The sequence below is a fragment of the Podarcis raffonei genome, chromosome 7 (assembly GCF_027172205.1).
Source record: "Podarcis raffonei isolate rPodRaf1 chromosome 7, rPodRaf1.pri, whole genome shotgun sequence".
Taxonomy (NCBI): domain Eukaryota; kingdom Metazoa; phylum Chordata; class Lepidosauria; order Squamata; family Lacertidae; genus Podarcis; species Podarcis raffonei.
This window is the reverse complement of record NC_070608.1, coordinates 6,475,013-6,502,948: the sequence shown is the minus strand read 5'-3', so window position 1 is coordinate 6,502,948 and position 27,936 is coordinate 6,475,013. Positions and strand designations below refer to the sequence as shown.

General features: G+C 45.6%; 1 protein-coding gene across 6 annotated transcripts in view; it reads right to left on the bottom strand.

Annotated features, from left to right (window-relative positions):
- Positions 1-27,936, bottom strand: part of SLC45A4 (solute carrier family 45 member 4) — a 112,459-nt gene that overhangs the window by 57,878 nt on the left and 26,645 nt on the right. Inside the window, exon 1 of one of the 6 annotated variants that reach the window (XM_053395210.1) lies at positions 23,742-23,771. The exons of 4 other annotated variants lie outside the window; for them this stretch is intronic. The gene's annotated coding sequence lies outside the window, so the exon portion shown is untranslated. Of the gene's footprint in view, positions 1-23,741; positions 23,772-27,936 lie in introns of those variants that run through there. One more of the 6 variants, XM_053395207.1, reaches the window with a different exon arrangement.

The following is a 27,936-nucleotide window of genomic DNA, read 5'->3' as shown; positions in this document are numbered from 1 at the left end:
CGCACAACCCCAGAGTCTGTCAAGACTGGCCCGTACGGGCAGGGGTACCTTTACCTTTACCTCTTGTGAAGAAGGGACAGTTCCTGCTTGCACAGAAACTGATAAAAGAGTTGTACAACACTGAAGCTTAAAGTCCCCATGCTAACATAGGTTGCTCAAAAGGGAGTGCCTTCATCCCTTTTGTATCTCATTTTAAGAGCCAGAATGAAACCTATTGGATCTGTTTCCAGAACTGGCCAGCCCGATGTCTCCAGGAAGTCTATAAACAGTGTATAAAAGCCATGGATCTCGCTAACTCCTCCCCACACCCTCTAGGTATTCAGAGACGCACTGCATCTAAACATGAATGCTTCAATCACAATCATTTCACTGTTAGCCATGGTAATAACTATCTATGCACCAAGCCCGTCAAAGTTAATCAGCTGTGTTGAAGTACAATAATTCATTCACCACCCAGCTCGATTTCAGAGCAGCTTGCGAGAAAGAAAAAAAGCAACTCAATTGTTAACGAAACCAGAATAAAAGTAACAGAAAGAATTATATTGAAACTTACTAAGAGCAACAAAATCACAAATGTCTCACTGAATTAAAAGAAATATTTTCCAGGTGCCTGGAGGACAGCAGGGCAGGCACCAGGCAGGCTGCCTTAGGGAGGGAACATCCAAAAAAGCTCTGCCTCTCACTGACAGCCACCTTATCTCAGATGAGGCAGGAGAGCTTCAGCAGATTTTTTTAACTGTTGGGCAAGCTGATGTGAAAGTAATTCATTAATCCAAACACAGAATGGATCACTAATGTGAAAATCGTTGTATTTTAAGCATTGGGCAGCCTTCATCTCCATCACTGAGCCAGCCTCATCAAGGAGGAAAACTATGCTGCCTTTCCTGTTACGGTTTACCCCGTTCCAGTTGTGTCAGATAAAAACAGCCCTAATCACTAGCTGTGTAATGTTGCACCCGGTGCTGCTGTGTCCATCTCATGCAACAGACTTCCACTTGCACAACAGAGCTCCATCCCACAACTGTAGCACACACACACACACCAGCACACACTCAAAATCTGTTCCAGAGGGTTGAGGGACCCCACGATGAAGGTTTTTGGGGTGCACAGAGATGAGGGGAAGGGGAAGTCCTGTTGAGCAGGTGGAACACCATTTGTTGTTTAGTGAGCTGTCAAAAAGTTAAACTGAGGCAGTGAGTGTGAGTTCACAGAGCAGTGGCTTCAACCTTTCTGCCCTCAACGATCCCTTACACAAGATGCAAGAGAAAAATGGAGAGTAAGGGGAAGTAGCTCAAGACCTGCTGAGGGTAATTAATAATAATAATAATAATAATAATAATAATAATAATAATAATAATAATAATTTATTTATTTATACCCCGCCCATCTGGCTGGGTTTCCCAAGCCACTCTGGGAGGCTTCCAACAGAACACTAAAATACAATAGTCTATTAAACATTAAAAGCTTCCCTAAACAGGGCTGCCTTCAGATGTCTTGGTAGTCATTTTTCTCTTTGACACCTGGTGGGAGGGTGTTCCATAGGGTGGGTGCCACTACAGAGAAGGCCCTCTGCCTGGTTCCCTGTAACTTGGCTTCTCGTAGCGAGGGAACCGCCAGAAGGCCCTCGGCGCTGGACCTCAGTGTCCGGGCAGAACGACGGAGGTGGAGACGCTCCTTCAGGTATACTGGACCGAGGCTGTTTAGGGCTTTAAAGGTCAACACCAACACTTTGAATTGTGCTTGGAAACGTACTGGGAGTCAGTGTAGGTCTTTCAAGACCAGTGTTATATGGCCTCGGCGGCCACTCCCAGTCACCAGTCTAGCTGCCGCATTCTGGATTAGTTGTAGTTTTCGGGTCACCTTCAAAGGTAGCCCCACATAGAGCAGGCTGGGCCGGAGGAAGAGGGATGCAGGCATCTACACACAATTCAAGAGGACCACGATAAGGATTAAATAACCAATACAGTCAAAAAATACAGGTTCGGGAGGGGCAGCCCATCCCAGGTGTTCCAAGCATCACTATGTAGGTGGCTCGTTTTAATATGCTGCCTAGAGCAAAATGCTTCTCTAGCACTGCCAACAGCGAGTTCCAACACCAGGAGGAGTGGGGGGGGGGGAGAGCAAATCTGCAGGCAACATTTGCAAAGGTTTGCAGCTACAGTCAAATGGTGGCAATGAGAAAGTTGTCCAAAGCTGTTGAACAGAAGAAGCTGCCATCCACAGAGCTAGACTTCCTGGTCCACCTGACGTGCTGCTATCTTTTCTGACGCGGGAGGAGAGGGCTCATGTAACAATGCAAAATAAGGGCATAAAAAGCTGTTTTTAATAATACCAAAGTCAGTCTGCAAGGTTTTGCTCTTCAGAGCTTATGCGCCTGAACGCGAGAAAGCCCGAACTGGTGATTCTCCAACTGTGTGCAAGTGAGAGGAACAAAGAGAATGAACCAGGTCACATTCCTCCTCTTCTCCTGGGAAAAGTCATCACACAGGACAACCCTGTTTTTAATCCAGAAATAAACAGAGCCTCAGATATCAGAAGGTGGAGAAGACCAGCCTACACACTTCCAGGTTCCAGGTTCCTTAGCCACTGTCAAGAAACAGACGTTTCGTTCAGACATTTTTCACACACTAGTTTGGGTCTAAGAAGAGAAATGGAAGGAAGGCTTTTTAAAAATTATGGAAATTTAAGAGTTCATGAGGGGGGGATTCTTTTTAAGGCGCCCATTACCTAAGAAGCCTATTTTTCATCTTAGCAAGCCTGGCGAGGAAGACCATATTGCCTTATCCATCACCCTCTCATGCATTCCATTAGTGGCACTGCTTTACTGTGAGAAACAAATCCATCAAATTAGGGATGTCAAAAAGCCACGGCCAAAAGGGAAGCAGTAAAATTTAATCAAAAATAAGAGCCAGCTTCATCAGAATCCTGTGCAGCGTAATGCTGACGGGAAGGAAAGCTCATCTTTGGAAAATGGCCCGTGTGCATGAGGACCCAGTGTCTGGATGCTGGCAAGTGGTCAGCCAAAACGTCAGACATTCCTACACCATAACTCCTTACATTCCCCAGCCATCCTGTTTGGTGGCTCCTTGGAATGGCTTTGCAGATGCAAGAACCATCAACTTAATTTCCCTGTCCCCCTGCAGGCCCAGAACAAGAGCCCGTGCACTGATCTCTGCTTTGCTTTTTTGTGCACAGGTAGGAAGACAACTATGGGACATGGGTGGCGCTGTGGGTTAAACCACAGAGCCTAGGACTTGCTGATCAGAAGGTTGGCGGTTCGAATCCTGTGACGGGGTGAGCTCCCGTTGCTCAGGCCCTGCTCCTGCCAACCTAGCAATTCGAAAGTACTTCAAAGTGCAAGTAGATAAATAGGTACCGCTCCAGCGGGAAGGTAAACGGCGTTGCCGTGTGCTGCTCTGGTTTGCCAGAAGCGGCTTAGTCATGCTGGCCACATGACCCGGAAGCTGTACGCTGGCTCCCTTGGCCAATAAAGCGAGATGAGCACTGCAACCCCAGAGTGGGTCACGACTGGACCTAATGGTCAGGGGTCCCTTTACCTTTCTAGGAAGACAACTGCCATGGAATATACTCTCCTTACCTGCCCTCCACACTTTTCATATAAGTCTGTGCACATACTGCTTCAAAAATAGATACACACAGCTTTCTATAGCAGGTAACAAGTCAGCTGTACCTTGGAAATCCAAATACGGCCTTTTGAGTGTTCTTGAACACGAGCCGATTTTGCAACAGCTAAACAAAGCTGAAACAGTTCCACACAGATGTTACTAGGGTCCCTGGCATGGAGGTGGGCTGGCAGGAGGAACTACACAAGCTGCAGGAAAAAAATCAGCCACCTGTGTGACATGGGGGGATTACTCGATGCTCCTCTTCTCATTCAAGATCTGCCACTCTGGCCCTTCATGCCACATACAGCTCCAGCAGAATGGAACAGAGCAAGAGTCTGTACCATCTTGCAATGGCGCCAGGTCAGCAAATACTGAAGCTTTGTGCTGCAGCAATTTCTTTCCTCCCATCCTGTTACATTGGCGCAGCCATCTTGCCTGACTACTGTAATCTCAAGGACGCAAAAACAAAACAAGGACTTTGTACAGTTCTGAGATCTGCTCTGGCACAACGGCTGATGGTTACTCGAGGAAGCCCAACTTGATGGACGTGATCCAGTATGTCACCTCGACCTCCCATTACTGAAGTGCCTTCCATTTAGCAACTTCCTTCTATCTTATTTTGTCCTGACATGTTGTGCTGCTTGTTTTTGCTATCCGCTCTTTACATCAGAGAATGAGACTAGGACCTGGGCTGCGCCAACACCTGGGTTGGAGGTGAGGGAGCTTGGCAGGAGGCAAAGAGAAGAAGCGGGGAGAGGAGGAGAGCTTGGAGGCACCCATTTTTAGCAGGCGAGAGTCCTGAGCAGATGCTGGACTCATGCAGGCAGAGCCAATATCACTTATGCGCCAATTCCAGAGCATCTCAAAGCTGGCTCTGGGTCCATTGGAACAAAGCGCAGAGCGCAATAACACCACCTGCAAAGGCAGTTCTACAAATTGCTACATACAGGATTAGCATGCAAATGAACTCCACGGAAAAAATATTAGGCAGCCAGAGACTTGCCTGTGCTGGATCCTGGCCACATGATATGGTGGGACTAAATGCTTTCATTAGCAAATCCACTTGCTCAATAGGTACGCCTCCCAAGCCAAAAGGGGAATCACTTTGTTACTTTCCTTGCTAGGATCCATGCCCTCTCCACACTTGCAACAGAAAGGCTTGCCATAGCCCAAAGTATTTTTGCCGTTTTGTTATGCCACATGGACATAATTTAGCGACTAAAGCGTTTGTCATTATGTTTGAGTATTGGCAGGGCGTGTGGGTGATATTTTGAGTCTGTGGTTTCTTAACGCAGGTCACGATGTACCCCCGAAGCGGTAATGCTATGCCAACGAACACCCTGCCCTGGCATTTGTTGTGTTCCACGTGGCTTAAGACTGGAATGCTTGCAGGACATTCTTAAAAGTCAGATCCTCAATGAGAAAGCAAGCCTAGCTCTGGGCTACGCCACTTCAGACTGCAGGTGGGGACGAACATAACTGAGCATTCCTCCATACAGATACATTTCCATCCATATACAACAGTAGATGTCAAGGAAGAACATGCCAGCCCAACCTTCTCGCATACTTAACAGGGTTTATGCACTACTTTATCATCAAAATCTCCGAGTGATTTACATAAAATGGACATTAAAAAATACAAAGAAAACTAGATCCTAAAAAGAGGGTGACCAAAACTAACCCCATAAAATTGCATGTTAAAATACACGTCAGATTTACATGGCTTGCCCTAAACAAAAGGGTTTTTAGCAGACACCAAAAACAGAACAGTGATACCTTGGTTCTCGAACTTAATCCGTTCCAGGAGTCCATTCGACTCTCGAAACTGTTCGAAAACCAAGGCGTGGCATTCAATTGGCTGCAGGAGCTTCCTGCACTCAATCGGAAACCGTGGAAGCAGCGTCGGACATTCGGCTTCCAAAAAACGTTCGCAAACCGGAACACTTACTTCTGGGTTTGTGGCGTTTGGGAGGCGATTTGTTTGGGAGCCAAGTCGTTCGGGAATCAAGGTACCACTGTACAGTGGAAGTACCTGCCTAATGTCAGTGGGCAGGGGTCCCCAAAGTTCAGGTGCTTTCCCACTGAAGATACAATCCTTGCAAGTGTGTAATGAATATTATGCGGCAGATGTAAAAGTGCCGGTTCTGCAGATCGGTGCTAACTACACTTTCTGGAACATGAACAAGCCCCACATGAAGTGCACTGCAGTGGTCCCATGCTGCAGTCACCAGTGCCCGGACTACTGTGCTCAAGCTATTCTGGGCCCAGAAACAACGGCAGTTGTCACAGCCAGACCTGGTTAAAGAAGCTCCTAGCCATCAAGGCTACCTGAGCTTTCGGTGGCAAAGCAAGATCCAGAAGCACCCCAATATTGACCTTTGCCAATACAGTGGTACCTCCGGTTGCGGACGGGATCCGTCTGGTCTGGTCAGATCCTGAGGTTTCAGCAACCTGAGAACCGCTTCTGCATATGCGTGCATGGCGAAACCTGGTAACATACTTCCGGGTTTGCCATGCGCGCATCCTGAAGTTTACATAACCAGAGGGTTACATAAACAGAGGTTCGACCGTAGTCAGATTCAGAGCGAGACTTGAACCACTTGCACTCTACTCTTTGTCTGGCTTGCTTCACTGCCCCTAGCTTCCCATAATACCAATGAGTTTTACACTTCAGTGGGAGAACTACAGATCTATAAGGTGCGTTTTAAAAATTTCCACCTCTCAAATAAAATCTGAGAACATGCAGTGAGGGCCTCTGAAACTTGGACGTCTCTGGGTGTTGAACACTGTTCAGGGCTCAGCATGCCTTCTCTTCACTCGAGCAGAATGATGCAGAAATAAGGAAATTCTCTTTGTCTGCAAAAATGTATTGAGGTCACAGGATTTTTGTTGTCCTCAGCACAGAATACGGGATTATTTCAACACCGCAGTTATATAGCCTGACTACTATTATCTTCTAGAGTTCAAAGGGCCAGTTTCTCGCGTCACCTGTTCAGTTACAATAGGTAGCTCTGGAACTTGTCCAGAAAATGATGCACACAACAAACGCTACGTTATTAGGCAGATCACCAAAATCCCAGCTTATCCCTGAACTGCTGCACACTCTGCCGACAAGTGTCAATGCAAAACTTCACATGGATAGGAGGAATATTTACAAGCCCAGGTCGAAAACAATTCATCTGTTGACAAAAGTCCCGGTCAGGGGAAAAGGAAGAGTAGAGGTAAATATTAAACAAACTAAGAAACTAACTAACTTCTGAATGAAAGGGTTGGAGACTCAGAGCACAATTCATCTGTTTATATAAATAACGTTTCAAGTTATCAGTAGAGAAATGACTCATTCAGGCAGATTAAGAAAGCATTCTGCATTAGACTAAAGTGTAGCATTTTAAACATGTATTTCCAAGATACATGTTAGCTTTGTGGTGTGGCGAGTCAGTCAGGAAGCAAAACTTGCTTAAGCTGCGTTTTGTTTTCTGTTTTCTTTCTTTTTTTACAAACAGAAGTGAAAATGAAGCAACCGCGCTGAAACACCAAGTTCAGATCAACAGCTCAGCCACCAGAAGCCTGACATCAGTGCTTCCAAAAGAGGTTTGCAAGCTGTCTGGCATCACATGTTACTGGTCTCTGCAGCTACAGCAGGCACTGTGATTCCCCTGCAGTTTGATTTCACCCCTGGAGGCGCACTCCATTGTCTTTCAAGATAAACGAATGCCAACAACAATTTACAACGTATTTCTGCATGGCTCTTGCTACAAATAATTTGGGCCAATCCCTGTTATACAATGTTTCTGCTCTGTGAATTAAATATGACTACCCTAGAGTAGGACAGCATTCTAAGGTGTTAGAGAAGTAACCCAAAAACACTTGCGGGAGGAAACAACAACTCAGAAATATTATTTAGACCAGTAGACCAAATTTAACACTAGTTTTAAACTAACAGCTTAAATACCATGGCCAAGAAATAATAGGAAACTATTTAAGTCTGTGTTTTGAATCCAGAAGAGTAAGGATGTGCAGCAGTTGAAACAGGCAGGGGAAGGAAATCTATTTTACAAAATTTACACCCATTTGTTTAGTCTCCGTTTAACCAGATGGCCTCACACTGTCTTTGGAAGTTTTAATGAACTTTCCAGGAAAGGAGTGCCTTAGATGCTGAGCACTTGTGCATACTTGCTTGTTTAAATACAATGAACACACTTAAATAAGGCACTCTGGTTAATGCTCATTGGTCACAAGATGCGAATAGCCCTTTGCCCTCATCCAGCAGGTTCTTAACTAAATATTGATAATCTTAAAAACAGGTACATCTGCTTTTCAGCTGTCTACATGTACAGGGTTCATGGGTCAAACCCACCACCCTAAATCACTCCCACACCTTTTTAAAATACAATCTTCCTCCTCCTACTGTGTCCTCACTGCCACCCTGATCATTATAAGTTGCAAGTCTGCAGGCAGACAGGCAAATCTGTCCTGATATTGAACAGCCCTAAGCCTGGAGGCACTTTAGGAATACGATTCCTGCAGCCTCATCCTGCAAGGAGCAGGGGGCTGAGCCCCTCTGCTTTGTCCTCACCCATTACGCCATGGCCCTAAGAGGACTCCAGGATAACTAGAGCTCCATATGTGCATCAAATTATGCGCACAAAGCAGCTGCCTCCAGTTTCATTTGCCGACATAAAAATTAGCATGGTGATCATTGAGCTTTCCAGCTATAAGTCACAAGCTCTAAGATCTGCCCAAATCAGTGGATAAAAGAAAGTCAGAGAACAGGGACTTCAGCATCATTCTATATCCCCACTGTTTTCTTTCACGCAGAGGTGGGGGGCAGCAGAGAACCAAGTGTGGCTGCCTCTTCCAGGACCCACTTTCTTCTGAGGGAGACATGTGCCTCCCCCAGAATAGAGGTGTAGCTATCACAAAGCTGGTGCTTAAGTAGAAATTGCCTGAACAACTAGGATGTTAAATCACAAAAAAGAGGCCGTTTGTCTACAGACCAGGCAAAGAGCAACAACACAGACTTCTGAGTCATTCATCTGGGACCACTCCAGCCAGCATCCAAGACACACACAGCTATCCCTTTACTAGTAAACATAAGCCAACAGAGAAAATATACCATGCCTTCCTGAAAAGTTAGTATGGCATTCAATCAATCATCACATTTCTTTACACTGTAAAGACACGGGGAATGAGCACTTGCTAGAGAAGGTTTCTGATGGCATGAAGGCCACTGCTGCTACCGGGGTCAATGAGAATGTCAGCTTCCACTTCTCCAAGACAGGTGGTGTTGACATTCTGCTACTTCAAGATTCACAGAGTTACTTTTGCCATCTCCAACTCACTATCAGAAGAGGGTGGAAACAAGGGCAAGCAATGAATACAGAGGCTCTCACATCCCCTGGACGCAGCTGTTCCCAGGTCTGCGGGGCTCCTGGGCTCAAAGAGGTCCAAGTCCCAACACTGGCTTGATGGACGTGTCCAGAATTACAAACAGCCTGGGCCAATGCCAGCCATATAGGGCTTGCACTATACAGTCATACCTTGGGTTAAAGTTGCTTCACGTTGAGCGTTTTCGGGTTGCGCTCTGCGGTGAACCAGAAGTAACGGAATGCATTACTTCCGGGTCTCGCCGCATGCGCAGACACTCAAAATGATGTCACACACATGCACAGAAGCGGGAAATTGCGACCTGCACACACACAGACGCGGGTTGCATTCTCTTCAGGGTGCAAACAGGGCTCTGGAACGGATCCCGTTCACATCCAGAGGTACCACTCTATAGATGCGGGGGTAAAAAGATGTCCCATCCTCATTCACAGAGCACTGCGGGCAGCGACAGCTTTGAAGTTAGACGCTGTGCCACTTGTCTTTTCTTAAGTTGATGCATGTGTCCCAACAAAAATGGAAGATGCTAATGCAAAACTAGTACTGGAACTTATTTTACACATCTGCTCCCAGCTCCTGCCTCAACAACATTTAATGTCAAATTCCTATCGGGTATCAGAGGAGCATTTTCTACAGCAGCGAATGCAGGTTCTGTGTGAAAAACACACTACTGCAAAAAAGATCAGAGTTTTCAGGAAATTAACTGCCAGGGTGGTCAGCTTCACAATTCTGGAACACGGCACCGAGTGACTGAACCACAGCATACTGGAAGCTGGCCCGGGCAGAGCGATCAGATAAAACCAAAGGCAAGAATGGGAGAAATTAAGTGCACAGACCATCTTCATGTGGTTTGTCTTTAAATTCGCCCCTCCCCTCCAGTTATTTGGCACTTGATAATGGACTTGTTTTGAAGTCACTGGGCTTTTTTGCTTTTCGTTTAATGAGCCAGCAGTGCGTGCAACAGAAGGCTGGCCAGCTGAAGAGGGAAAATATGCAGGGTCAGCAAAACACGAGTGTCATATTCGGCTACAAAAACATTACTGTTCCCGTTTAAACAAAGGCAGACAAGTTAAAGGAGACTCCAGTGAAAAACCCCACTTCTCACCCCTACTGAAAGATCAGTACAACTTGATACTGATCACCACGTCAAAGAAACTTTTAATACTTTAATGCTACAACCATGAGTACATGGAGGTTGCCATCAAGTGGTATGAACCAAACTGCACAAAGGAGGATTTGGATACCAGGACTCAGGGAAAGGGGGTGGTCGTTCTTGGAGTTCACACTGAACTTTGGAGGCACATTTGCAGCTACTATCCCAAAGTGCAGTGTGAGATGAGGGTCTGAGGATCATCCACAAATTTGTGGATCCCAATATCTGAAATGTGAAAGCCAAATTTACGTTTAGAAGTCTCTGGCTAGCGCAAGCACTTTGAGGCTTCAAACTGTGTGTCTTTTCTTCCTCACATTCTCTATGTAGCTAGGGAATTGAACATCCTGCATTTGGAGTTTTAAAACATTACTTCTATACCAACCTTATAATATTGGTCTTCCTCCCCCATATCACATTTTTAAACCTTGAGAACCAGCCCAGAGCATAGATCTCTAACATGCTTTTAGCTGTCAGTAATGGAACGCTTAAGCGGGACGCGGGTGGCGCTGTGGGTAAAACCTCAGCGCCTAGGACTTGCCGATCGCATGGTCGGCAGTTCTAATCCCCGTGGCGGGGTGCGCTCCCATCGTTTGGTCCCAGCGCCTGCCAACCTAGCAGTTCGAAAGCACCTCCGGGTGCAAGTAGATAAATAGGGACCGCTTACCAGCAGGAAGGTAAACGGCGTTCCGTGTGCTGCGCTGGCTCGCCAGATGCAGCTTGTCACGCTGGCCACGTGACCCGGAAGTGTCTGCAGACAGCGCTGGCTCCCGGCCTATAGAGTGAGATGAGCGCACAACCCTAGAGTCTGTCAAGACTGGCCCGTACGGGCAGGGGTACCTTTACCTTTACCTTTAATGGAACGCTTAATATCCATTTGCTGACAGTGTCAGCTGGCAATCTTCAGGGCATGAGCTGCTCTTACTCAGAAAACTCCCCAAAGGTCAAGTGGGATTATTTATTATTATTATTATTATTATTATTATTATTATTATTATTATTGACAATTGCATGCTGCTCCTGGGTGCAATGAAGGCCTTTCTCCAGCTATACTCAACCGCATAGACTTCCATGTCACCTAGGACTCCCAGCTAAGTGTTTAAATACAAAACTGCCTTAAATCTACTCCGGCAATGAGAGCGAGGCATCTATCAATGATGATCGGCCATGTTACCTTCACATCTGAGGGAGTAACAGTACTCTGACCACAGAGGGGCAAATCAAGGAGCATAGAAGACAGCAGGAAGCCCAGGAAAATTATATTTGCAACAGAGAACATTACACAGTAGTTAGGGCAAAAGATCAGGCCAGAGGAAGCAGTCTGAGCAGGGAAGGCAACCTGGGGAGAAATGCACATAACTAGCGCTTGAAGGTGTGAGGAAAGCTCAAGTTCCAATTTGGAATAATTAAACATTTTTTTTTTTTGGTCTGCAGGCCTTTAAGCATACATAATAGTATGTAAGTTTATAAGCCTCCAGGTAAGTCATTATCGCATGCTAATTACAAAGCAAGCAACTACAATGACGTAACCATGCGAGGATTTAAATTGCAACTAAATCCGGAAGCCATAACCTGAGGATAAGTGCAGTACACCCTCAATTTTGACAGAGATCGCTCGGGTTCCCCCCCAAAAGCAAATGCTGGCTTCACAGCATCCAGAGCCTCTGGATTGTGTTCAAGGGTTTAACCGCTGAGGCTTGTTGACTAGAAGTTTCAATCACCAGAGAGCCCGATCGTCTCCAAAGAATATGATCTAAGATTAGAATTAGTGCAAATTATGGAACAAGGTAGCTTGCCTGATTGTACACCACAATTCCTCTTGGCAGAGGCCCCGCCACTCAAGTTCTGAGCGGTGCCAAGCACACTGTTGACATTAAGGTTTTAATTAGCATCAGTACGTGAAAAGCTAATCATCATCGCTTTTACAAGGTTTCCTCCCCAAATCTGAGACTTACTGGTATATTGTGGGAAATTGAGGTGTTTTGTTTTCCAGCCTACATGCTCAACAAAAACATACGGTAAAGCCCTCCTCTGTCATTTCAGACTATGGGTGGGGAAACAGCATGCTGTGAGTTTTCTTCCGCCTAGAAAACCATCTTCCCGCATGCAGAAGACTAGCATACCAAAGGGAAGAGCTAGATTTAAATCATAGAATCATAGAATCATAGAATCATAGAGTTGGAAGAGACCACAAGGGCCATCGAGTCCAACCCCCTGCCAAGCAGGAAACACCATCAGAGCACTCCTGACATATGGTTGTCAAGCCTCTGCTTAAAGACCTCCAAAGAAGGAGACTCCACCACACTCCTTGGCAGCAAATTCCACTGTCGAACAGCTCTTACTGTCAGGAAGTTCTTCCTAATGTTTAGGTGGAATCTTCTTTCTTGTAGTTTGGATCCATTGCTCCGTGTCCGCTTCTCTGGAGCAGCAGAAAACAACCTTTCTCCCTCCTCTATGTGACATCCTTTTATATATTTGAACATGGCTATCATATCACCCCTTAACCTCCTCTTCTCCAGGCTAAACATGCCCAGCTCCCTTAGCCGTTCCTCATAAGGCATCGTTTCCAGGCCTTTGACCATTTTGGTTGCCCTCCTCTGGACACGTTCCAGTTTGTCAATGTCCTTCTTGAACTGTGGTGCCCAGAACTGGACACAGTACTCCAGGTGAGGTCTGACCAGAGCAGAATACAGTGGCACTATTACTTCCCTTGATCTAGATGCGATACTCCTATTGATGCAGCCCAGAATTGCATTGGCTTTTTTAGCTGCCGCGTCACACTGTTGGCTCATGTCAAGTTTGTGGTCAACCAAGACTCCTAGATCCTTTTCACATGTAGTGCTCTCAAGCCAGGTGTCACCCATCTTGTATTTGTGCCTCTCATTTTTTTTGCCCAAGTGCAATACTTTACATTTCTCCCTGTTAAAATTCATCTTGTTTGTTTTGGCCCAGTTCTCTAATCTGTCAAGGTCGTTTTGAAGTGTGTTCCTGTCCTCTGGGGTGTTAGCCACCCCTCCCAGTTTGGTGTCATCTGCAAATTTGATCAGGATGCCCTTGAGTCCATCATCCAAGTCGTTGATAAAGATGTTGAATAAGACCGGGCCCAAGACAGAACCCTGTGGCACCCCACTAGTCACTGTTCTCCAGGATGATGAGGAACCATTGATGAGCACCCTTTGGGTTCGGTCAGTCAGCCAGTTACAAATCCACTGAGTGGTAGCATAGTCAAGACCGCATTTTACCAGCTTCTTTACAAGAATATCATGGGGCACCTTGTCAAATGCCTTGCTGAAATCAAGGTAGGCTACATCCACTGCGTTCCCTTCATCTACCAGGCTTGTAATTCTGTCAAAAAACGAGATCAGGTTAGTCTGACATGACTTATTTTTCAGAAATCCATGCTGACTATTGGTGATCACAGCATTCCTTTCCAGGTGCTCACAGACTGTTTGCTTAATGATCTGCTCCAGAATCTTCCCTGGTATTGATGTCAGACTGACTGGGCGGTAATTATTTGGGTCCTCTCTTTTCCCCTTTTTGAAAATAGGGACAACATTTGCCCTCCTCCAGTCTTCCGGGACTTCGCCTGTTCTCCAGGAATTCTCAAAGATGACTGCCAGTGGTTCTGAGATCACATCTGCCAGTTCTTTTAATACTCTTGGATGCAGTTCATCTGGCCCTGGAGACTTGAATACATCTAGACTAGCCAAGTATTCTTGTACTATCTCCTTAGTTATTCTGGGCTGTGTTTCCTCTGCTGAATCATTTGCTCCAAATTCTTCAGGTCGGGCATTGTTTTCTTTATCGGAGAAGACTGAGGCAAAGAAGGCATTGAGGAGTTCAGCCCTTTCTGTGTCCCCTGTTTGCATTTCACCATCTTCTCCTCTGAGTGACCCCACTGTTTCTTTGTTCTTCCTTTTGCTACGAACATACCCATAAAAGCCTTTTTTGTTGCTTTTAACCTCTCTAGCAAGCCTGAGTTCATTCTGTGCTTTAGCTTTTCTGACTTTGTGTCTACACGTGCTGGCTATTTGTTTGAATTCCTCTTTGGTGGTTTCCCCCCTTTTCCATTTTTTGTACACATCCTTTTTTAATCTTAACTCAGTTAAAAGTTCTTTAGATAGCCACCCTGGCTTCTTTAGGCACCTTCCATGTTTCCGTCTCATTGGTATTGCCTGAAGTTGTGCTTTTACTATCTCCCTCTTAACAAACTCCCAGCCATCATGAACTCCCTTTCCTTTTAGTATTACTGTCCATGGGATCTCACCCAGCACTTCCCTAAGTTTTATGAAGTCGGCTTTCTTAAAGTCGAGAAATTGAGTCCTAGTATGCTTGGCTGCTCCTTTCCGCTGTATAGTAAACTTCAGAAGAGCATGATCACTCGCGCCTAATGATCCTTCCACTTCTACCCCACTAACCAGGTCATCAACATTGGTTAGGACCAGATCTAAAATGGCTGTTCCTCTTGTAGCTTCTCCCACTTTCTGGACAATGAAGTTGTCTGCAAGGCCAGTGAGGAATCTGTTTGACCTTATGCTCTTGGCTGAGTTTGACATCCAACAAATATCCGGGTAATTGAAGTCCCCCATTACTACTATCTCCCTTCCTTTTGCATGCTTGGCCATCTGTTCCAGGAAGGCATCATCTATGTCCTCCGTTTGGCTTGGGGATCTATAGTAAACTCCCACAATGAGGTCACTGTTATTCTTCTCTCCCTTAATTTTGACCCAAATGCTCTCACTTTGGCTTTCTCACACAAGCTAGACCTTCCACAGGGAGATAGTTATAACATGGAGGAACCAATAGATTAGACCAACTTGGCACAAGAGCAGTGGTATCTCGGTTTATGAACTTAATCCGTTCCTGAAGTCCGTTCTTAAACCAAAACTGTTCTTAAACTGAGGTGCGCTTTCCCTAATGAGGCCTCCTGCCGCCGGTGCCCTTCCACCATTCGGTGTCCATTCTGAGACCGAGGTAAAGTTCGCAAACCGGGACACTACTTCCGGTTTTGTGGAGTTCGTAAATCGAAAACAGTGGTACCTCTGGTTGTGAATGGGATCTGTTCTGGAGGCCTGTTCACAACATGAAAAGAATGCAACCCACAGCGGCACATCTGTGCACGCGCGGGTTGCGATTCGCCGCTTTTGCGCATGCGCGTGACGTCATTTTGTGCTTCTGCGCATGCAGCGAAACCTGGAAGTAACCCTTTCCGGTACTTCTGGGTCGGCGCGGGACGTAACCTGAAAGAACGTAACATGAAGCGGACGTAACATGAGGTATGACTGTAGTTTGTAAACAGGGCTGTTCTTAAACCGAGGTACCACTGTATTCGCTGGGACCAAAGTGGCAACAGCTTATTGATACATTTCCTTTAACAAAACCAGTTCCTATAGACAAACCTTGTAAAGATGAATCTTTGCTTATTTTCAGAAAGCTATTTGTGTTCTATTAAAGTTATTTTCAATGGGGATTATAGGTACGGGCCATTAGGAATAACTTGCACAATAGTGTGTTACCAACCATTTTAAAAATGGGGTTCACAAGAGGTGATTTTCATGAAAACTCCCCGTTGCTAACATTCTACCAATTATGCAAATTCCACATACTCTGGCTTCGTGGTAACTGTAAGGGTCAAACTAGATTTCAGTATGGGAATTATTTCCAAAGAATGTGTCACTTTCAGAGGCATGCTGAGATCCAAAAGACCAACATCTTCTGTGCCCTCTATTCGCATTAAAAGCAAAACAAAAACTCGCACACTTAACGCAACTTTGAAGTCACGTCTAGTTTGGAACTCATTTGAAATCTTTCCCAGCAATTAAGAAGTGTTTGTGTGATCACTATGCTATTTTAAAAAAGCTACACCAGCTGGTTAGCTGGAGAATTAGTAGAACCAAGCTCCACACTTTCCAAAATTATTTGCCATGCTTCACTTGCTGAAGCTTAAATACTTCACTGCAGAATTCCCCACACCTGTACGACTAGGTAACAGTACCCCTGTCAGGTCCAGTCGTGGACGACTCTGGGGTTGCACGCTCATCTCGCTTTATTGGCTGAGGGAGCCGGCGTTTGTCCACAGACAGCTTCCGGGTCATGTGGCCAGCATGACTAAGCCGCTTCAGGCGAACCAGAGCAGCACACGGAAACACCATTTACCTTCCCACCGGAGCGGTACCTATTTATCTACTTCCACTTGACGAGCTTTTGATCTGCTAGGTGGGCAGGAGCAGGGACAGAATGACAGGAGCTCACCCCGTTGCGGGGATTCGAACTGCCGACCTTCCAATCGGCAAGCCCTAGGCTCTGTGGTTTAACCTACAGCGCCACCCGCATCTCCAGAAATACGATTAGACTGATGCTCAAATCTAAACTGCTATAGAAACACCACAAAGATATCACAAAAAATATACCCACCAGTGACTGACTCCAGTGTTTGAAATTAGCCAGGCGCCAGGTGCATTTTGCACCTGGCGTTCGACCACTTGCAACCAAGTGAAGGTGCCTGGTGCCAGGATGGCGTCTGACATCTCCACCATCTGGAGGTGCACGCCTGGGGATCATACCCCGGCTGTTTTCACACACCAGTACCAACCACATTCTGTAGAATTCTCTCACTTCCATTTTATCTGCACCTTCGGAATGGATTTCTGGAACCAAAATGCGTTTTCTGAATAGCCAGAGCAGGAGCAGTCACCATTAACAAAAAACAGGTTAGCATAGGCATATGTGTGAACTGTCCCTGGATCAAGTGACTTTCCTTCTTTCAGTTCTCAAAGCTCTTAAGGTTAGCTCAAGGTTGTCATCCGAACTAGCCAGATGTTTAACTGAGAATCAATCTCAGTTAGTCCATCATTTTAAAAAATAACACGTCTTGCCCAAAAATGTCAACAAGACATTCCATTTTGGCGACTGAAACCTTGATTTAAGGAGCTATTGGGCACCTAGCTTATATATCTGAGTTTTTAACACTGCAGCCTACATAGCACTAATCTATGTGTCAGGGGATGTGGGGTGTTGTCATCGGAACATTTTCTGGAACAGTGATCCTGGCCGCCTGGCCATGACTGAATGTAACATCTTGTTTACTCCCTGGATTTTCTTGAAGAAGCAAGATGGAATTTCAAATATGTGAAGGCTTGTAGCATATGATGTGGGCAGGAGTATATGCAAGGAGACAAGTGATCCAAGGGGAATGCAATTAGGCCAGCTCCAATCTAATCAGCCTGGCTTGCAAAATACATCTGACAGCTTCCAAAAGATGAGGCTACACACTGCAGCTGTGATTGAACTGAAACAGGGCAGGACTGGGCAAATTGCCCCCGGCTTGAAAAGTTTCAGTGACCAGAACCTTGCAGCAGGTTAGCTTATTGTGGCAGGGAAGCTCTGCTTCCTTCCAACACGCAGTCCACAACACCCCATCTCTATAGTGCAACCAAGAGTCAGGTTAACGAACTAGCAGAATGGAACTGTACTTGCCAGAACCATTACCACCCTCATCCCAAAGAGCCCTACCAACGATGGCCTGCCTGAAGTTCGAGCAGGGATGCTTTTAGCTTCTGATGACTCCCGTAACAGAAAACATTAGGATTCTAAAGTTCCATGACATCATAATGTTAATGGAAGCAGCTTTCAGGGAACAGCCAAGCGATCGACATCAGATTTATGCAGGGCTTCTGCTGGGAGGGACTGCAGGCAAATGCTTTGACAAAGTTCTCATGGATGCCCTACGCATTCAGAACGAACATGCATGCAAGAGAAGAACTCTAAACCTTTTCTACGTATTTGCTCCCCCACTTTGAGCCTTCCCTTGTGCACTTCAAAATACATCACAGATCAATGAAGCCTCCCTGTGACCCCTTTCGTCTATTGATTTGCCTGAATTTAGACCCAGAACAAGGGCAAGTCCTGCCAAACCATAAGAAATTGCGGGTGGCTGGAAGGTGCTTAAGATGCACCTAAGAAATTTGGAATATTTCCCAATTCATATATGTAGACATACATGAAATTATTGTTAAATTGAAAGATGGATTTTCAACATACGTGGCATTAAGAGATAAATATCAGCTATTGGATGTAACCCAATGGCAGTATCTGCAGCTACAACATTCTATTAACAACTTTGTTTGGACCAGCAGCATTTTCAGTTTCTGAGATGCTTGAGATACTAGAACAAGTGGCTAAATACTTTAAAACTAAAAAAAGAAGAAAAGTGATTACCTTTTGTTTATAATTGTTATCAATAAATCAATTTGAGATGCAGATGTTAAGAAATGAATGGAATAAAGAATTGAAGGTTCCTATGTTGCCTGGACAGCAAGGCTGTCAGTGGACCTGAGTTATACAACAGAAAATAATATTTAGAATTTATTGGACACTATGTTTACATAGAAAAGAACTGTCTAAAACAGCATTTTGTTGGAGATGTAATAAGCATAATGCTTCTTTAAAACACATGTTTCTAACAATGCCTTACACTTACTAAGTTTTGGGAGAAAATAATGGGTTAATGTAAGTATAACTGTGTGAAAAAGGCTAAATTTTTCATACGACAATATTCTTTTGAACCATGCACCTACTACATGGATTTTGAGAAATGGACAATGGATTCTCTGTACCCTTAATCTGGCCAAAAGACTGGTATTGCTGCATTGGAAAGATAAATATACAACTCTGTTTATTCAATGTGTTGAAGACCTTACTAGTGGATTGCTTATAGAGACGACTTTGCATGGACAAGTATAATGAAATTTGGAACACATTCATATAAAATACCGTAGATTAAAAATTGTAATTGTTAACTGTTTACAATTGTTATAGTGAAATATATAGCAACAGAAAAATATTGCATAGGAACCATGAACCTGGGTAAGTTGGAGGTGGTCAAAAATGAGATGGCAAGAATAAATATTGACATCCTGGGCATCAGTGAACTAAAATGGACGGGAATGGGCGAATTCAGTTCGGATGACCATCACATCTACTACTGTGGGCAAGAAACCCGTAAAAGAAATGGAGTGGCCCTCATAGTCAACAAAAGAGTGGCGAAAAAGACGCCTGCTTCTTGGGAGAAAAGCAATGACAAACCTAGACAGCATCTTAAAAAGCAGAGACGTCACCTTGCCAACAAAGGTCCGTATAGTTAAAGCCATGGTTTTCCCAGTAGTGATGTATGGAAGTGAGAGCTGGACCATAAAGAAGGCTGATCGCCGAAGAATTGATGCTTTTGAATTATGGTGCTGGAGAAGACTCTTGAGAGTCCCATGGACTGCAAGAAGATCAAACGCATCCATTCTTAATGAAATCAGCCCTGAGTGCTCACTGGAAGGACAGATCGTGAAGCTGAGGCTCCAGTACTTTGGCCACCTCATGAGAAGAGAAGACTCCCTGGAGAAGACACTGATGCTGGGAAAGATGGAGGGCACAAGGAGAAGGGGGCGACAGAGGATGAGATGGTTGGATAGTGTTCTCGAAGCCACAAACATGAGTCTGACCAAACTGCGGGAGGTAGTGGAGGACAGAGGTGCCTGGCGTGCTCTGGTCCATGGGGTCACGAAGAGTCGGACACGACTAAACGACTAAACAACAACAACAACAACATGTAAAAGAGAGATACATACATACATTGAATTCTTTTTAAAGTCATTAAAATGTATTTTAAAATTATTGAACATTGCACTACCAAGGGCTTCTTCAAATGTTAACTTTTTAGTGTGTGTCTGATATAGCATATCTAAACACAAAGTGTTGGTTAAAACCAGGTATTTGATATATGCACCATATAAATAACACTTGTCCAAGATCAAGGCTTGATTACAGCATGTCAGAGATTCTAACCATACTTGCATGCAAAATTAGTGTTTTGTGAGCTGTCAAAGTTAAAAGCTAGTTTCAGTATAACTTAACTCACTGTACTTTAAAGAACTGTAGCCACGGCAGTCTGTAGCAGCAAATACAAGTATTGTGGCACCTTAGACAAGGAACCTGGATTGTTGAGCCAGGATATTATAGAAGTGAAAGCCTACATGAAGCAGCTGGAGGAGAGACATTAAACCTGAAATACAGGAGGGAACAATGGTTGATGAAGGGCGGGTCTACACTGGTTGGCTATAACGTCAAAAATACCTTATAAAAATGTGACACCAGAGGGCGCTGCAGAGTAGCAATGGGAAATTGCATTGAGAGCTATGTAACTTTTTTCATGGCCTTTAACATTGTTTTTATAGATCGGTGTAGATCCAGCCCAAGTGAGAAATAAAAATAATAGGTAATAGCCGGCTGTGAAACGGAAACCCACATATGCAATGGGGCTTTCGGTCCCTCTTCTTCCCCCTCCAGTCCCCGTGCTCCAAAAGTTCTGCTAGGAGGCCAGAGGGGGTGTCGGTTTTGAAGAAGTCCCTTTGCAGAAGCAGACAATACAGGTGCAATACAGGTGCAATGCTGGTGCAATACAGGATCACACCCAGCGGGTATGCAGAGAGCACATCATAGAACAAACAAAACAAAAACCCTGCATTACACCAAGTCAGATCATTGGTCCATATAGATTGATATTGTCAACATGGACTGGCAGCAGCCCTCCAGGAGTTCAGGCAGGAGTCCAGCCCAGCAGTTCAGGCAGGAGTCCAGCCCTACAAGGAGGCACCAGGGAGTGAACTTGGGACCTTTTGCATCCAGAGCATAAGCTATGGCTCTTCCCCATGCGGACAACTGGTAGTGTCAAGCATGGACACATGATTCAAACTCTTGCATTAGAGTTGCAGTTATGCCGAGTAGCAGAAACAAGACTGGTCAAATACACCAATGTGATCACATCTAGTAGATTGTTCACACAATGCCACACATCAGAAGCTGGCTACGTTTAGGGCAAATGAAGATTAGCTACATGAGATGCTTTTCCCCCTGTTTCAATCTGCAAGTTTAAAAGCCAAGCACGGGGCCAGTAAAAGCACAAAAAAGGCCATGTTATGCAGTCAATCAAAGTCCACAATCAAGCTTGGCAGGGCGATGCCTGTGAGCTGCCAAGCCAATGACATCTTCTCCTAGGATAAACAAACATCTTTTTTCCAAGACCTTGGCAATGGCCCCAGACCTTGGGGTGAACTTCAGTCCTTCAGCCAGCCAAGTGGATGGAATGCAGGGTGTAAGAAGTCAAGAAGGATCACTCTGCAAGACAGGTCTGATGAAAAAAGAGCCACGAAAGGGAGCTTGGCTAAGCATCTGAGTATCTTAGTATGCAAAAGGGGAACTGCTTAATTTAAAAGGGAGGCCGAGCACATATGAGGTATAAATAGTGCCAGCTTCTCCAACTACATTGGGCTTTAACAACTTAAGCTTTTATCCTGGCATTTGCAAAATTCCTCGCAGAGCTTACGTTAAAGTAGCCTCCATAAAGAGATCTTTAAGTACTCTTCGCTGGTAATCATAGCCCCAAATCCTTGGAAAGTGAACATGAACTCTAGAAGCTGCTATAAACTCCTCACCTTGCTCCCTTCGCACGGGATGGTTCAAACTATGAATACTCGCCACTCTGGCTTTGCACCATTTTATGTTCTAAAGCCAAAGCTAATTAGGCAAGGAGAGAAAGTAATTCACCCGTAGAACCATTTGTCTCTTGGAGTTGGTGAAATCTGCATTTTTAAGGAACAGTCCCTGAACTACCATGTAAAGGGCCAAGCTGCGGTAAGTTACCCTCTGAAATTATATAAAAATGGAGGCTCCGTAATAAATCAGCTAAAAACAGAAAAAAGTGCTAAACCTCCGCAATCTTCTTGAAGCCTGACGTATGAATAAATCCAAGCAGAATGCACTCAAATCAGAGAGCGAACAACACGGTGAAAGAGCCACGTGGTGAACAAAGCCAAGTAAAAACACTTGCAGAAACACAGGATTATTCGTTCCTGCTGCCTATTCTGCTTGAATAAGTAGTCTGAATTGTGAAGCATGCACAACAATAGCAGTCTATATAAGCTAGGTTTATGCCTGGTTTCAGGCTCCTTCACTGTGCAAGCAACAGCTGAAAAACTATGATGTAACCTTCCCCTGAGTTTGCAAGAAGGGAGTTGTACAGCTGGGGCAATATTATATTAAGCTACAATGCCAGATGAACTCTCTGAAAGAAATGTCGAGTGCAAATGCAATATTTGGAGTGTGCCCGTCGCGGCAGAACTAACGCCCTGCATTGCATAAGATTTCAGATTCAGTCACTGACATCCCCAGTGAAAGAATCTCAGGTAGCAAAGCGGGGGGAAAGACCCCGGCCCAAGATTGAGGAGAGATGCCGACAGCCAGCTGTTAAAAAGGGGCTAGAGAGACCAGTGACCTGACAGCGTCAGACCTGGCCAACACTTGCAGCAGAATGAGATGGTAAATTTGTGAGTTGGAATGTACCACTTCAGGATGCAAGTGCGGGGGTGTGCATGCAAACCCCATTTTTAAGCATTACTGCACATAAAAGCCCCCTTAAGTAAAAAACTTGCATGCAGATAACAGAGAAATTATTCCCAGTTGCTCCCAGATTTTTATATTTTGTTAATGTGCTGCAGCATTCAAAACCAATCCCTCATCCCTGGCAATCTCAAATCGTACCACGTATTCTATCATCTCAGAATTGTGTCTCATTTTTCTGAACGTGTAAACCAAAGCATCTATGTATTTGCATCCCTGCCTGACTTATCAGCCTTTTCCCCAACTGCCGGAGCCTCTCTCAAGCCATGTCCCTGGAACAACTGCCTGAGAAAAACAACCAATGCCCACTAGATGAAAACTGTGCTCCTGAAAGCCCCAGCCTAATGTTTATTTCCAAGACAACAGCTGCTGCTGCTACCTTTAAGTGCCTGCATTTCGGCATCAGCGTTTGTCATCTTTTTGGCAGCGGCCCCAGTAAAAAGTAGCCCTGAATAACATAAATGAAGCTCGAGATACTTCACTCTTTGTTGCAAAGAACAAGATTGCTCAGAAACCATAAACTGTACAATTTTCCCTTTGGAGTTCCGAGCCCGTTCCTGAAGGAAGATTGGTTCTGAAGTGTTCATTACAAATGAGCTATTCATTTAAAGGCATAGTGCCCCAATTGTGCAGCCTCACTCGAAAAAGCACGGACTCTTAGACCAAAGGCTGGCGATTTTGCTACAGTTCTCGCCAGCAAGGCTATCTTGCTCTATGAAGCAACTGTGGGCAGAATAATATGTACCGGGCAGAGCAGAGTGCACATATAAACACACTAACCGAATGCTGTGAAGCAAGTATGACAGCTTACGAATCTCCCCCGCCTCCCAGTTATCAGACTGTTTAGAGATACACTCACCCTTCTGTTTCAAAGCCAAGCCAATATCCGCCCACTTGCGCCGAAAGCAAGCAGCAGAAGATGCGGCTGATTTTCAGCAAATGTTACCAGCAGTGCTTAAGCCAGGCAGTGCAATGCGATACAGATCATAATCAGACAGATAATTATGCCAGAGCAGAGTGCCGTGCAAGCCATTTTAAATGTATACATTTTCAGAAGTTAAATGGCAGTAAAGGGATAATACCATTAGCACTACAACTCTAGTTAATGGGCAGTTTGCAAGTGGGCATCCACATACCTTTGTAGACCAAACCCTCAGTTTGGGTATCAGTCAACACAGTACGCACAAGAGCCAAGCATTGCTGCTGAGCTTCTTTGCAGATCCTCCTCCTCCTCTTAACAGGCAAGCTAGCTAATCAGCCTCTCAATCCACGTGCACCACCAGATTCGCTCCTTTTAGTTCCTCTAAAGCTGGAATCACTGACAACACCAACGAAAATAACGGGTGAAGGATCTGATGTAAGGATAACATGCAGTTAAAGTGTTATGGACTGTGGAGATAGTTATCAAGAAAACAAATTGCATTTTTCCAGGAGCAGCCTCAAGGTCAACCATGCCTTTCCACCCCCCCAACACTGAGAAGAAATTTCTCTTTAAATACACTTCAGCCAAGCCTAAATAACTCAATATATTTCATGTGGCTTCGGGTACAACATTCCAAACAATATCTGAGAGATCTTTGACACACACACAAAAATTACTTTTGTATTTTTAGGTCTGGAATGCCTGCTTTCAGAAGTCCTATGCAGTTAACTGTGTTTGCATCTGTAACGTAACTTTACACAGGCTACTGCTGCATATTTATAATACGGGGGCAAAGAATTTCACCCCCGTTGGGGTCAAACCACAAATATGCAAACTGAAGCACTTTACCTGATCAGCAAAATGAATTGAACATTTGCATTACAGGCAAAGTGACACAAAACAGGATTGATTGCTGGGTTTAAAGATGACACCCAGTTTAAGCTTCTGCTCCCTCCTACCAGACCTGCCCAACCCCAACAAAATTTTGTCACGCAGGGAAGGTCCCCAACACTGAAAGGGAAAACCCAATACACATTCTGGGAGCAACAGATACGATGGGGCTGACCCGCTAGGCTACATCTGGAACAGCTCAGTTGGTAAATAATGAGACACTTAATCTCAGGGTTGTGGGTTTGAACCCCACGTCGGGCAAAGGATTCTTGCATTGCAGGGGGTTGAACTAGATGACCCTCTTGGTCCCTTCCAACTCTACAATTCTATGATTTAATGACCCACAAGCCACGTCTCCATATAAAGCTAATGCATACCAAAAGCTGCCCTCCAAACTCCCCCAGTAGATATAATAATAATAATTTATTATTTATACCCCGCCCATCTGGCTGAGTTTCCCCAGCCACTCTGGGCGGCTCCCAATCGAGTGTTAAAAACAATACAGCATTAAATATTAAAAACTTCCCTAAACAGGGCTGCCTTCAGATGTCTTTTAAAGATAGGATAGCAGCTTATTTCCTTCACATCTGAAGGGAGGGTGTTCCACAGGGTGGATGCCACTACCAAGAAGGCCCTCTGTCTGGTTCCCTGTAACCTCACTTCTCGCATCCTGCCTCCTCAACCTGACCTTGCAGAGATAAGAATCTCCTCTCTCTCTCTCTCAAGTTCTCTTACAGCCCCTTCAGCACCTGGTTTTTCTAGGGTCGGTTTTCTCACCCCTTGCATGCACCACACACAGATCCCAACATGTGATCTCTTCTCCTCTTCTCTTACCTTATCAGACAGCCCTATGATCTCCACGCACCCCCGGTTATCTCCTCCCATCAACCAACACACTTGGACACGCAACAAACTATTTGCTTCTGCAGTTATTTCTCACTCACCCGCTGGGATTCTGCTCACCTTTTTGAACTCCCTTGAAGAACATCTCAAGAATAGTTCAAAAAATGTGTCTTCCCTCTTTTCCACAAGCTGTCTTCTTGCATCCGCAACCAAACCCAATTCTCTCCCTTGTCCCCAAACCCTGCCTCTCAAACTCACCTGCCCCCTTTCTGCCTTATCCTCCTCTCCAACAACAACCCAGCCCTTCTGCTTCTGAACCCCATTTGCTAGGGTCCCTCTCTTGAATCTGCTGTTCAAAAAATTGCAGAGCTGGAAAGGACCCCGAGGGTCATCTAGTCCAACCCCCTACTTGTATCTTTCGCGCCCAAGTCAATGCACACACTCCAGGCTTCCTCTGCCCTGTGTTGGCAGACCAACTCTGCGTTACAAAGATGGCTCCAAACACGAAGGCTGGCAACATCAACCCCGCTGTGTGGGAATCTCTTACAGACAACCTCAGTGCCTGGAGGCAGAGAGTCAGGCTGTGCAGCGGACCAGCGGAGGAATGACCAGCTGGGAGGAGCGCAGAAAGCAGGAACGCCGTGGTGCATCTGCAGCAGCACAACCAGACGCCTTCGTCTGCCCCAACTGCAACAAAACATGTCCCTCCAGTATCAGTTTCTACAGCCACAACAGGATCTGTAACTCACCAAAGGCACAATCCTTTGGTGACCCCTCCCCAGAATGACCCCTCCCCAGCCATGAAATCCTCTTTCAAGGCAAATCCCCTAAGACACTCCTTTGCGTGTTTCCTTTTGGGTCCCTTCCTCCACCACTCTCTTTCTCAAGGAGTTCTGATCCCTAAGCCCACCCTGATGTTGGCTTGGCTCCCTGAATTGCTCCTCTGGTCCGACAGATATATATTTTAGAAAACCACAAATCAGGCAGCCTTTAGATTAACTGGTTTGTGGCAGGGAATGAATGGTAAATCCACACAGGGTTATGGAGCTGTCAGCCACCATTAAGGCACCAAAAAAGACACCAAAAAATTCTTCTCACTCATTCTTTTTCTTCCTTATGTTTACATGCCACTTTCCCCCCAAGGTGACATAAATGTGGTTCTTAGGATGTCACCCATCCAGTGAATAACCAGGGGTCAGCAAACTTTTTCAGCAGGGGGCTGGTCCACTGTCCCTTAGACCTTGTGGGGGACCGGACTATACTTTTTTTGGGGGGGGAGAAAACGAATTCCTATGCCCCACAATTAACCCAGAGATGCATTTTAAATAAAAGCACGCATTCTACTCATGTAAAAACACCAGGCAGGCCCCACAAATAACCCAGAGGTGCATTTTAAATAAAAGCACACATTCTGCTCATGTAAAAAACACGCTGCTGGTTGCTCTTAGGCTCTCAGGCCTTGCTTGTGGGTTCCCTACAACCACCAGACCAAGATCGAAAACAAAATACTGGGCAAGATTTTAGCACTACATTTATATCCCACCTTTTCTCCAAAGAGCTCAAGGTTGCATCCCTTTCCCCAATTTATTCCTCACAGCAACCCTGTGAGGTAGGTAACGGCTGGGAAGGTAGTGACAGACCCAAATTTACAGAGTGAGATACATCAGCTGAGTGGGGATTTGAACCCTGGTCTCCCAGACCAAACACTTTAACCACTAACCCCATCAACACAAGGCAACTTGCAAGGCTAGAATACACATCGAAGACAAATCCTAAAGATTGCTTTATTTTTTTCAAAATGTAGCCAAGCACATATTTGAATAAATGTGTTCTCAGGAGTTTAGATTACCTCTGCATAGAACCTACAAGTTCAGAATCACTCTGCCCCTGATATTCTGGTATTCTTTAGCCATTTTACCTACAACAGCTGAGTAAAACCTCCAGGGGCAGAGGCACTGTACCTCCAAATGCCACCTCTTTCAGGGTGGGGCATTCAGCAGCAGGGAAAGCTGTAAAACCTTATAAGACTGGTATGGGGGGCAAACAACACAGAAGACTGCTGTAGCTGGACCACTCCGATGTGCAGGTGTGTGTCAGGGACGTGGGACAAAAGCGTTGTCTGGATGGTGCATCTCAAGAAAACACCCCACCCCAGGCAGTCTGTTCCGACGAGCAGGTGAGTGTCAGGGACACGGGACAGAAGAGTCATGTGGATGGCGTGCCATTGCCATCCCTGCCTCCAGGAAACCACCCACTCCAAACCACCTGCCCCTACACACAGATGCGTGTTATTGTCACGGGTCAGAAGGGCCGTGTGGACGGCTCGCCTATGCTCTCCCTCCCTCACAAACACCTCCTACCCCTCCTGGTGGCCCGTTCCGACGTGCATGTGCGTGTCAGGGTCGCGGGTCAGAAGGGCTGTATGGATGGTGCGCCTGCGCTCTCCCTCCCTCACAAACACCTCCTACACCTCCTGGTGGCCCGTTCCGACGTGCAGGTGCGTGTCAGGGTCGCGGGTCAGAAGGGCCGTGTGGACCGCGCTCTTCCGCAATCCCACCCGCAAGAACACCTCGTACCCCTCCCGGCGGCCCGTTCCGACGTGCAGGTGCGTGTCAGGGTCGCGGGTCAGAAGGGCCGTTTGGACCGCTCTCCTCCGCTCTCCCTCCCTCACGAAC